The sequence below is a fragment of the Meleagris gallopavo genome, chromosome Z, assembly GCF_905368555.1.
Source record: "Meleagris gallopavo chromosome Z, MGAL_WU_HG_1.1, whole genome shotgun sequence".
NCBI classification, from domain to species: Eukaryota; Metazoa; Chordata; class Aves; order Galliformes; family Phasianidae; genus Meleagris; species Meleagris gallopavo.
In genome coordinates this window covers 50,660,306-50,672,369 of record NC_139435.1, presented here as the reverse complement: position 1 = coordinate 50,672,369, position 12,064 = coordinate 50,660,306, and the positions used below count along the sequence as shown (strand labels likewise).

Below are 12,064 nucleotides of genomic sequence, written 5' to 3'. Positions count from 1 at the left end.
CTCCTGTTTTTCTTCTCGCCAAGATCTGCAAGGTTTTTTCCACTTGCATGCTATACCCGCGTGGCCAACGCATGATACAGAGCCCAGGTTGAATACCTGCTTGCAAAACAAGTCCTTGCAAAAACAAGACAAACTATCAAGGTCAGCTCTTTCTACAGAACAAGATACTTGCAGCTGCAGCCACAAGCATCAGTTCCCTTAAAATTGTCAGAATACTTTGTTCCATCCCAAGATCATTCTTCAGCAAGGGGCCTTTAGGTCCCCGACACAATGATCTACTCAAATAGTGTGCTATATATAATGTGTATAGCAGAACTAGGAGTTGAACTCTGCTTGAAAGAGCATAAAACTTGTAACTGAATGTTTGAATTTGTATATTAGTGACGTAGGGAACTAGAAATAGCAGTGTTGATAGTGTATAGAATGCTGATGAATCATTCCAATTTCACATTTCAATGCAATATTTTACTTTTTTGACGTTAATAAGCAACACATAGTTTTTAATTGTAGTCAGGCATTATCATTGTCCCCTTCTTCCTCTTTTCCTTGCTTTTTAATACTCCTTACCCATCTCCTCAAAGAAAAAGGGAAGATCTCATTTGCTCTCAACATAATTGTTTGGGTTTTTTTTTTTTAGCATCAGGACTTGTTCTGGTTTTGCCCGGCCTATTTTCAATTTATTCTACAGAATTTTTCTGTTTCCAACAGATACCCTTCTTCCTTTATGTGTATACATATCTCTTATTTTGCAAATTATCCTGTTTGCATGTGTTTTCCTGAACCTCTTATGTGCTGCTGTACCATAAGTTTCTGTTTGCTCCTTTGCAGTTATGTTCTTCTGGTTATCTCATTTACAAAATGCTTTCACATTTTCACAGTTTGTGTTGCTGTGTTTCAGTACTACAGGATTCTCATGTACTCTCACTTACTCTGTCTCAGAGAGCTTGTATTTATTGTCAGTGCAAGGAAATACTAATTATGTCGTACTTGAAAAGGTGGAGGTACACTCGCTATGTGTAGAAGTATGTGTTTGGTAGCCTTGTTGTGTTCTTTTGCAGCTGTGAGCTGGCATTCTGATGTTAATTCTGAGTGTACCCCTGAGCCACAGCAATTGTTACCTGGACAAAAAACAATTGTAAAGAAATTAGGGGCAAGCAAGGTAACCAGAGAGAATGGAATGCAACCAAGCTATAAGAATTATAACTGCCAGGTATTTATTGGTTCTTAGAGATCTGGGTAGTCCTTCAGCTACTGATATAGGATATAATTCCCTGTAAACAGCATTGTGTTGTATCTGTGCAATATGTAGCCTGTTGCTAACTGTGCTAACTATGAATTGTGGCATAAAAGTGTGTTAGTGAAAGACAATCTCCTTGAAAGAAACTGGAAACTTTTTTTTTTTTCCTAGGTGAATTTAATTTGGGGACAGTAACAAATAGCAACTGCATGTATTTGTATTTGTTTGATATCTCTATTTAGTTGCACAGTTTATGTCATTCAGTGGTGGTATTTAACTGCTTCATGCACAAGTCTTTGTAAATGCAACATTTCAAATTTAGCACAAATTATAGAATATCTAATTGTAAGAACATTCAAAGTTCAGGTTCCAGGTAATGTAGAATTGGTCTAGGTTAATAAGAATTGGGAGGAATTTACCCTTCTTGAATGTGCAGAGTTAGTATGTTACTCAGGGAAATGCTCAAGTATATCATTGTCTTCTGTTCTTTAGTATTTGTCAGATGGGAAGTTAGTTGAACCAAGATACTTTTTTTAATGTCTGTGGAATTAACGTGATGGGCAAGGAGCAAGAATAATAAGGTCAAAATTTAACATTTCAGTGTTTATGACAAAAGGTAAGATACTTGTTCAGAGATGCAGAACACAGTAGATGAGAGGAGATGCTGGAAAAAGTGAGCATGAATTCCTTTGTTCCAGAGGTAATTTCAGATTCATCATAGAATCGCAGAATGGTTAGGGGGGACTTCGAAGTCTGCTTGATTCCAATCTTCTGCCATGCACAGGGGACCACCCACCAGCTGAGTCTGCCCAGTGCCCCATCTAACCTGGACTTGAGCGCATCGAGGGATGGGTAATCCACAGCTTTTCTGGGCAGCTGTGCCAGGGCCACACTGCCCTCATGGTGGAGAATTTCTTTCTAATATCTAACCAGACCTATTCTCTTTTAAAACCGTTAGCCTTTGTTCTGTTACTGCACTCCCTGACAAATAGTCTCTGTCCATCTTTTTTTCTGTAGACTTTCTTTTTAAGTACTTTAAGGCCACTTGTAAGGTCTCCCTAGAGCCTTCTCTTCTCTAGTCTGAGGAAGCTCTGCTCTTTCAGCCTCTCGTCAATAGAAACATATAATGTTCTGCGTTGGAAGGAGCCCTTAAAAATAATTTCTGAGATTCCTTGTTGCTTGTTCTTGTTAGTGTGTGATAGCTTGTACTTGGTTTTATTCTTGATGTAAATAACGCAAATGTGTGTCATAATTTATGGAATTCTTTACTGCAAGTGTAATATGTGTTTTTATGTTTTTGCATAATTTACCATACCAATTTGCACTGAAATGTATAGTTCAGTATCAGCTGGGATATCGTTCCTTGTATAATTCATATTTACTGTAGGATTTTCAGCTATGGGAAAAGTGCATATTTATTTATTTATTTATTTATTTATTTATGTATTTACAGAAAATCATAATGTAGTGGTAGTATTTGTGCGTAGCACAATTCTCCTTTTTTTTCCCACTTTAAATGTTTATTCAACCGAATCATAGGTAAGAAAATCTAAGTAAACATAATTTCGTAACAAATAAAGTTCGCCGAAGAGCTTGTTAAGCCTCTACAGAGGTCTTGGTCAGCAAAATTTAGCACACATTGTGGTTAGAAACAATTTTTGATGATTTCTAAAGGTAATTTCCCTTTTAGATTTCTGTCAGCATTTCATGCGATGAAATGGCTTCCTACTATATGGTGACTTGTTTCCAGAACCACTAGCACTAGAAACTAGCACTTCATTACTATTTAATATATGATATCATATATTTGAATGAATTAACGTGTTCATCTTTTGCCTCAATGTGATACCAGCTGTTAAAAGCTTGTTGAAATAGGAGTGGAGCATTAGCAAATAGCTTTTTTTTTTCTTCAAGTGACAGCATTATATATAACAAGCATTTTCCTTACTTTTATAATTGCTTGATAGGCTGTCAAAGGTAAAATAAATTTCAGAAGTCAAGTAAATTTAATTTTGAAATTGAGTAAAAAATACATGACAAGGATCTCCATTTTGTGTTTTTCTCTCTCAAATGTCACTGTCCTGTAACAATTATTTTTATTCCAGAGAGGATCTGCTTCTTGTGTGGTGGGGACTCCCATATGTGTAACAAGGTTTTCAAGATAAGTCCTAGATAGCTTTGAACTGAGGTTTTTTTGAAACGTGCAGCAGCTCTAAAAGTTAATTATCTGAAAGGAGGGATTCCTTTGTTGACATATTAAAATATGACACTTGAGGAATACCTTGAATCAGTACATGACTTGGAGACTGATAAAAAGAGTTAGCGAGCTATCGAGAATGGTCATCTGCTGGCCTATTAGGAGGGGATTGTGAGCAGAAATCTGTAACTGATTTAAGTTAGACCTAGAAGTAAATCTCTAAAAATAGAGTCCGAATAAACAGCATGATTTGTAAGTAGGATGACAGTGGATGTGTTGTATTAAGAAGTAGAATTGTTTTAAATAAGAGTAGAGTTTATTGTCAATAAATTGACTTAACTTATAAAAAAGAAGCCCTTTGGCTCTAACCAAGACAAGTTCTTGGTTTTCTTGTTTTCCTGCCTTTTACCAGTAAAGCAGGTTCTTCTGGGATTTAAAGATGTATTCTGTGGAGGAGCTGAACAGTTTTCTCTTCAAATACTTTCTGTTTGTGGAATCTTATATTTCATTCTGCTTATAGTTAAAACTAAACTTTCTGGTTATGAAATGTAAGCTTAACAGAAAGAATAGCACAATCCATGCTGAAATGGAAGGCTAGGAGGTTAAGTTTAAAAGGAAGAGGAGCATGGGTTTCTGAATACGTAAGATAAGTGTTAGAAAAGTTTGTCAAGAGCTGTCTTTTTTACCCCCGTATCTTTAGCTGAACTTTTCCATTCTTGTTCATTTTAGTGTATTCAATTTTAGAATGTGACTTTACTACCCAAGTTTCTGAAACTGAAAAAATCCTGTAGGTTTGAATAGCATTCAGACTAGTCTGCGGTCTAGAAAGCCGTGAAACAGAATGTGGAATCATACTGTCTTCCTTACATAGTGGTTTCAGTTATATGTGATTGAGAAAAAGAGTATATGATTTTCTTTGAAAAATCTTGGAATTCAGACATTATACGTGGGTCACATAACACCTATTCCAGGGCAGGAATTCTAGCTGAATGTTTGAGAGGTAACAAATGCCCTTTTAGAAATCAGTATCTTTTTTGACGAACTCCTCTTTCATAGTTACTGTCTAATTCAGAATAGCTATATTCCTTCTGCCTTTAATGTGCTGCTTCAGTAAAGCCAGCTGACTTACTGTTTATGTGTTTTCAAACAGAAGTAGATTTTTCTGTTCGGAAATATATCTCAAAATAACAAGAAATTTACTCACTTAACCTTTGAAATACTTGATACTTTTTTTTTTTTTTAGTTGCTCAGTAAAATTACACAAAACCACAACAGTTTCTTGAATGGAATTTACAGTTTATTAAACTTCACCTCATATTTTAGTGAGATGTTTAAACTGATCTGGTTAGAACATGAACATAACACAAGTATCATTATGAAATTGTAACCAATCTAAAAAACAATCTATACTGCAAAACTTTTTTCATATCTTTTGTTTAGTTTAAAGACATTTTGTTTAGCTTAAGAAATTCTGTAGAAAGTGTAAGCAAATGTGTGTATGTGTGTGTGTTGAAGTATGTGTTAACTCTTCAGTTGCTCTATTTAATTGCCTTAATTCTTTAGTAGTACTTTATCCATTTTTTTTTTTTATCTTCTATCTTCTCTAGTAAGTATTGTACCCAGATTACAGCTGCTGCAAAATGAATTTCCTTTTGGTATTCAGAAGTTCAGCACTAAAACATCTGAGAGCAGTTTCTTACAATAATGGTATAACAGCACCCATACTTTATATCTTCCATGATATGGCAACCAGAAATTGTTCTGTTATATTTGGCTCACTCACAAGCCTAAGAAATAGCTTCCTTTTTTTTTTTTTTTAATAACACGTTTATTTTTTTTAGGAAATAAAAAGTTCATTTAAACAAAAGTTTATATGATTTATTACATTATAAGCATTTTGTTTATAAAGTACTCTTTTTCTTTCATAATGCAAGAGCTCTTATTTGAAACTGGCATGTTCCTCTACAGTTATCATTAGCTCTGAAGATACAAAGAATGTGTGGGATACAGAGTTGAAACTGAAGAACGAAGTATTTCACAAAGTAAATGTGAAAGTGGTTTTTTCCGTGACATTTTTCAGTCAATCTTTGGTCAAAAGTTACTAGGAAAATCATAAGACCTTCAAAGATACTGTGTTAAAATGTGAAGATGAAATTCTGTTTTAAGTAAAAATGTTGGTGTCTCTCTTCTCTGAGAGCCTCATTTTGGTGGTAAAAAATAAAAACAAACTGAAATAGACAAATAAATAAATAAATAAATAAACAGCCTGAAAACATCAATAGTCAAATACTATTTCTTGAGGGAACAGAAAGTTGGATATTTAAACAAATCTTATGGTCAAATTATTAGATAAAATAGACACAGTATAACCAATAAGTCATTAAATGTTATTTAAGGTGACAAAATATAACCTTTTAAATACAGTTTTCACAGAGTGTTAAGAAATCTGTTAAACTGAAAGAGTAAGGAATAAAAATAACAAAAACAAATCAGAAAGATATACAACTAATCTCTCTCATTCATCCTCCCATTTTCCTCTCTTTCCATTTCCTCTTCCTTTCCTTTCTCTCCTACTTCCTTTCCCTCCTTGAATACTGCATAATTACAAAGATCTTAGAATACTTATTTTGAAGAATAAGCCTAAAGTATAAACAGTGTTTTTAATAACCACCTAAGAAGTAAAAATAAAATAAATATTGATCTGTTTTGGTAATAAAAAATGTTGTATTCAAGAACTAAGCAAACAGTGCAGTCTTAAACTGTCTTTTATATCATTTTTATGATCTTTTTTATATGCCAAATTATCTGTCAAGTTTTAGAAGTGTAACATGTTAATGCTTCGTTTTAAACACATAGCAACTTTTGTCACAGCACAATGAGTTTTGATTTTGATAATGTTTCCAGTATTGCATAGGAGTTTCTTTAAGGAAGAATAGATAGCCCTTAACTAGATGACCTTTGCTATCTGCGGTACTTACTATGTGTCTTCCAAAATCAGTCATTACTAAGGTAGAGTTTTCCCTTGGTACTAGAAGAATGTGGTCAAGCAGGCAAATGTTGTGATCAGTATTTAAGACTATTTCTAACATACTTAGTGTAAGTGGTGCTAGAATTATTCATCTTCAAAAAGGCAAGCATCCTACATGCTATTCAGTTGTGATAGGACAACCCATTTATTGGCCCGCAGTTACATAACAGAAAGTCTTGGACTTAATTTTTTTTTCTAAGATAGTTCCCAACTGCTTTATCTAGATGTCTCTGTGGTTGTGTCTAGAAGATGCTTTCACCATAAGCACAAGCCATATTTTTTGCTTTCACCTTCATTCATATATTTTTTTTTTGTAGAAGTCTTTGGAGACTTTCTTACTTCCCATGCTTCCCAAGACCTTCTCCTGGCACAGATCTATAAGAGCAAAGGCTATCTACGCAGAAAGTGGTAGCTGCTGTCACTATATATTGGAATCAGGACCTCACTTTCTGTCTTATGAACCTCACAGGAGGACTTATGCTGGTCAGACATCTTTGTGAATTATCCGCCTCATCTTCCTCCTGGCATCTAAGGGCATAGAGCCACCACCTTCCATATGTTCCAACATACAATACAACTGCATGATTATTGAACAATACCTAGTATTTTTCTTCTTCGTGTCTTGTGTTTGGTTACAAATTCTGAGTAAATACTGCAGAGTTGATATACAGTAGATGATTGTATTCTATTTGCTTAATTATTTTCCCGAAACTTACAAGAACTTAATTTTCTTGAGTCTTCTAAAATATGGCTGAAATTAGCAAGGGGGTGAGCCTGGGCTAATGGTGAGAGAAAAATGCATGGATGTAACAGTTGTATAAGCCCCATTTTCCTTGGAAACTAGTCTTAAAAGCAAGAACATAAAAAAAGACTGGAGAATAGGAAGTGAGAAGACAATACACACTTTAAATCAAAAAGAGTTAAATACGGAAAAATAAGAGAAGAGTAGGAAATAACTTTTTTCCTTTGCATTCCAAATGCATGTGCTCTAAGAAAAGATACCATGGACAATGAGGAACACCATGTTTTTACAGATGAGCTATCATTGTTGTCACTTATGCTAAGGTAAAAAACCTTCTTCTGAAAGACAAGGGAAGCAGATGTCTTTAAGATTACTTAGTCTTGTCCACTCTCAGAGTTTGCACATAACAAAATATTCTCAGCCAAAGCGTTGTGCCTCTCTTAGGCATCATCATGAATTTGATGGTATACTTAGAATAAGAGAAGTGTAAGATTCTTTCAAATTCCAAGTTGAAAAGTGTGTATTTGCGTCTGATTTGATCTATTGGCTATTTTGAAGATTTTGATGAGAAACTCAGAAACTTGATGTTTTCATTGCATACTCCTAGATATTGAGATTGGCCTGTGCAAGCAGACGCATTTTATTCAAAGGAGGATTTCTTTTGTAAGCTTGGAAATAGCCAAAACAATCTAGATCTAGATCCAGTTCAAAAGATAAAGTAAAGTAGAATGTCATTATCCTTCTTAGTTTATTTACAAGGCATGCAGCAGAAGCTTAATGGTATTTATGAAGTTGAATATTGCAGGTAAAATGCAGTGTGTAACTCCACTATTTAGTACCTTACTTAGCATTAAGCAGTATGACACGAAACATTAAGAGATTGTTATACCAGCAAAAATTAATTCAAAATTTTAATTTAAGAAACAAAACATTGAAATGAAATAAAAGGAAGGAAATAATGAATAAAGAATTGTAATGGTTGTCTCGTTTCCTGTTGTCAGTTAAACTTTTTTAGTACTATGTATAGCATTTATTAAGAAGTTTTAGTAATAATAGTTGGGGAAAAAATCCATGATACTTATATTGCTAAACAAGCCTCAAAGATCATAACTAAAAGCTTGGACATCCCTAAGAGACATCTCTATTGAGTGTTTCTGTATTTCATTTTTATAAAATTGGTATTCTTGAACCTTCTGCTTCAAATTGAGAAATATTAGAAGAAAATAGGATGTCCAGGAGTGAAGGGAGTGAAATGCAGCCCACCTTTTAAAAGCTGTGGTCACAGGCTGTTTTTGTAATCCTTTTTAAATATAATAGTTTCATTGGAAGACTATTGCCAGTAAAAAAATTTAACAACTCTGTATCTGATCTCCTGAACTGTAAGACCTCAAAGGTCTTGAAATTTCTTTCCTTTAAATAACATCATCCTCAAAGAGTATTGTGCTAGGATGGAGGATTTTGAAATAAACCAGAAGAGAAAAGGCTTTAACGGCAAGCATAGAGGCATCTAATACGTATTTGCAAAGTTTTTAATGGAGAATGGTGTATGTTAGGTTCTTTAGAAGTGCGTTAAAAGATTAGTTCTTTTAGTACAGTCCTTATAAATCTGTACAATTTTAGACATTAATGACAAGCAAGATAGCAAGATTACAGCAGGTGGATTTGAAAATATGAGGGATTTAGGGATTTATACAGTACTGCCTCTTCTTTCTGTGTTTGTACATAAAAGAAAGTGAGGAAATTCACACCCTATCCCTAAATAGCATCTCCTGTCGCTACGAAAAGACGATTCTGCAGTAGATGCACCATTATTCTCACATACAGTAGATATCTTTCACTTCTGTCCTTCAGGAAAAAAAAGACCATGCAGTGTCTCTGAGTAAAATGGGCCTCATGCCATGTAGACATGTAAGACATTACACCAGGTTTATTCCTTTTTTTAATTAGATATAATGGAGTTGCAGACTTAAATAAAAAATAAAAAATTATATTTGCAGTGGCATCTTTGATTCTTTTGTTTTTACTACAGAATGCCAGAAAAGTGAGGAAAGCAAGAAGTCAGACTTCTGTACAAGTCTGTCAGTTATGGTTTCAGTCACTGTAAAGACTAATAAGAAGATGAGGAATACCAATGACTTTTCTTATGTAGGTTGTGTAATGTTTGTGGGTTTGTTTTCCAAAAATTGCTGGCTGATACATATTGAATGTTGGATATTGTATACTATGTGGCTCCAACTGTGGGGTAAATAGCTGAGAGACAGAGTTGATACCAAGAATGTTTCACTTCTCAGAAAATAGCAGCTGCTTCTTTTCTGAAGATTATAAAATTATGTTGTGCTTTATTCCTTTTTTGACGTTACTCCTTAGGAGTTTCTTTGCAACTCCAGACTTCTTTTAAAGTCACTGCCTTTGACCGATAGTGTTTGATTAAGTTTATGTAAATGAGGATTCTCTCTTTGTCTTTGGGAATCTCTTACAAGTTCATGTAGAGGGAAACTGAAGAAAGCAGTGCTGATTTTCTTGCTTTGTTTTCTCAGCATTTCACTTTATGACCCAAAGAATGCAGGCAAAGTCATAAGGAGAACTTGTAGATCTTAATTTTAAATTTTTGCGTGTACAGGTATCTACAAAACAGGACAAAGCATCATAATTTGGAGAACCCGCAAATAGTAAAAGTAATAACATATCATTTTTTTCAGAAATGCACATTAGCTGATGCTTAGTATAGGAAGATTTCTACAGGAGCTACACATCTAGACTATTTTCAGGGTTTTAAACAGTACTTATCATTATTTGACTTTTAACTGTCTTAGATCAGAGAACTGCAGTCTAATGTTATTCCTTAAGACACGAGACAAACTGAGGGCTGTGTTTCTTCAATCGTACATCGTAGGGTGTGTCCCAATCCCACTTTCTTGTTTGCTGTCTTTTATAATGGCATTGTCTGAGGGGAAGAATGTGTCCAATGTGATTACAAATTTAATTATAGAAACTGAGGATATCTCTTTGAAAAAATGCAGGGGAATATTTGTTTTATATATATGATGGTTAAAACTAGAGTATAAAATTAACATTTAAATATAAAATGTCTGTAGCAGAAACATAAGATATTTTTACCAAAATATGCTTCAAAGTTACTCGTAGCATTCCAATTATTATCTAAAAACTGCTCACATTAATACTACTTTTGGTATGCATTGACTGTTCTTGTTTTTGGCACTAGATGGTAATATTTTTGTAAAAGCTGTATGCTTTGGCAAAATCTGAATAATAGATGAATATGAAAAGGTAACTGGAAAACATAAATAAAGACCTTCTATATCTATATCTGATTATTAACAGAACCTAAAATAATTTGTTATTTTATAAATTGAAATTTAGATTTCTTCCTTTTTTTATTGTTTGATTTTAGACTTATAAAATTTTGAAAAGTTTTTTAACAGGGTGAGTTGATTAAAAAGCTTTTACTACTATATATCACAATAGAGCTCAAAAAATTCTGATTTTTAAATGTATTTCTTGTGTTAGTCAGTCCTATATTGTGTCCAAAAAAACTTTAAATATTCAGTGATACTAAATCCAGAACAGTAGGAATTTCACATTGAATATTATCTTGAGCCATTGCCATCTCTGCTGCTACCTGCTGTGCAATTGCAGATGACATCTTCTGTGCTGTAAAGTGGCTGGGAACACTTGTACAACTAAAGATAGATAAGGAAAGTCATTTTTAAGATGATGCTTTGAAAATGTAAGCTCAGTGATGAAAAATCTTGTCAATTCTCTCATCCCCTTTAGTTTTACAAGGATGCCAGGGCAATAAGATATATCACCTGTAAGATAAGAAGCAATATCAGAAAAAGAGCTTGAGTGATTTGGTTAGCTCTGTGTACATACAGTGATTCGCTTTGAAATATCCCTATCTACAAATCACAGGTACACTGACAACCTCCTTTTAAACAAATGTTAATGGTAATAGTTTTATTTTTCTGGATACATGCAGAATGAGATCTATAGGTGTAAAAATTATGAAAGTAAGTATTCAAATGGTTAAGTTGTCAATAAAGTAACAGTTCAGAAAGTTTGATTGCTAGGGTGTTGTGTTGCACAAAGCTGAAGTGCATAGCACTATGTGTGAGGGAAAAAAAATGTTAATAAATGATTAAACATATTACATAATAGTTTATAAATGCTTTGTATGTGCAGATTATTATTTAAATTCAAAATATAAATAGTTATTTAAAAGTTACCTTGAAAAATACTGAAGGTAGTACTTAAACTATTTGGAGATAAGTCTCTTATTATATAAGAGCTAAAATAATACATTGACATTAACTGAATGAAATTAATGACATATCTTGGGTTCTTGTTTAACCGTTGAATGCTTTTTAAAGACCAAATTGAAGAGTTGTAGTATAATTAGATTCAGCTTACACTAGTCTTTGTTTAGAAATGAGTTAATTGAATAAAGCAGTACCAGCCTACCCTTTCTTTATCCACGGAGGAGTTTTGTCTATGCATATATGTGGTTTATGGTAAATAGCAGAAGTTATCATGCAACCAAAACAAGGAAACTAAAGCTGTATTGAGATTTATTTATTTATTTTTTACTTCTCCAGGTAATGTGCAACTATAACAAAAAAATTGCCCAATACTTTAGGTGGCTGATTCTGTCCTGTGATATCTGAAACAGACTTGAAGTCAAAACAAGACTTGTAGTTGACTAAGGTGCTATAAAGAAATAAAAGAGGATCAGTATGAAGTATTTATCAGTAACAAAAGACTCATTGTTTAAGCCTTAAAGTAATGGGGTCTATGTCATAAACTGGGAGAAGTATAGATGCATACTACTGCCCACAGGAG

The 12,064-nt window shown here is 33.6% G+C and overlaps 1 protein-coding gene across 11 annotated transcripts in view; it reads left to right on the top strand.

Annotated features, from left to right (window-relative positions):
• The window catches only part of KIAA0825 (KIAA0825 ortholog), a 223,119-nt gene that overhangs the window by 15,468 nt on the left and 195,587 nt on the right, over positions 1-12,064 (top strand). The window lies entirely within an intron of this gene.